The sequence below is a fragment of the Condylura cristata genome, unplaced genomic scaffold (genome assembly GCF_000260355.1).
Source record: "Condylura cristata isolate star-nosed mole 26May11 unplaced genomic scaffold, ConCri1.0 scaffold00041, whole genome shotgun sequence".
Lineage (NCBI taxonomy): Eukaryota > Metazoa > Chordata > Mammalia > Eulipotyphla > Talpidae > Condylura > Condylura cristata.
In genome coordinates this window covers 7111669-7112432 of record NW_004567142.1, presented here as the reverse complement: position 1 = coordinate 7112432, position 764 = coordinate 7111669, and positions in this window count along the sequence as shown.

The window sequence follows — 764 nt, the reverse complement described above, 5'->3', positions numbered from 1 at the left end:
CCGCCGCGGAGGAGCCGGGGCGCAGCCCGGTGCCCTGCGCTGGGATGGCCGCTGTGAAGACCACGACCCGCGCCCCATCGCCCCGCACCCGCCTGTGCCTCGTGAATAGGGCCCTCGCACCTCCCCCCAGCGCCCGCCCGGTGTGTGATGGCAGCCAACTGCCGGGGGAGGCCCCTCGCTCCACTCCTGCGGGGTGGGGAGGCTGCTTCCCTCCGGGGAGTCGAGGTGGCCGTTTGTTCTCCCGCGGGGGTGAGGGGGGTCAGGCAGGAGGAGAAAGGGGGACACCCTTCACCCCCACCCCGCCCCTGCCCAGGGCAGTGTGGCCTCCAGGGAGCCCCGCCCAGCTGGGTGCTGGAGATGCGGCTCAGGGAGTGCCTGAAGGAAGGATGCTCGCGGCGGGCCGGTCGAGTGGCCACTCTCGCGTGGCCCCTCGATTTGCGAGTCTGTACACCTGTGCTCCTCGGAGTAGCGGTCAGCACACACACCAAGTCGGGCAGGCTGGGCCTCAGGCCGCCGACGGCCACCCCCACGCCAATCAGACTGGCCAGGCCAGGGGCCAGCCCTCCCGCGCGGCGCTGGGAGGGGCGGATGCCTGCAGAACAGAGCCCCGGGCTCGAGGTGGAACCGTGTTTATCGGGTGTGGGTCTCGGCAGGGCTGGGCTTGGGGTCACGTCCAGGAGCTTCCCCAACACCCGCAAGGCGGCCTGCCAGGCGCGGGCACCGCACACGCGGCGCTGGCGGCCAGGGCTGGACCCCACTGAGCG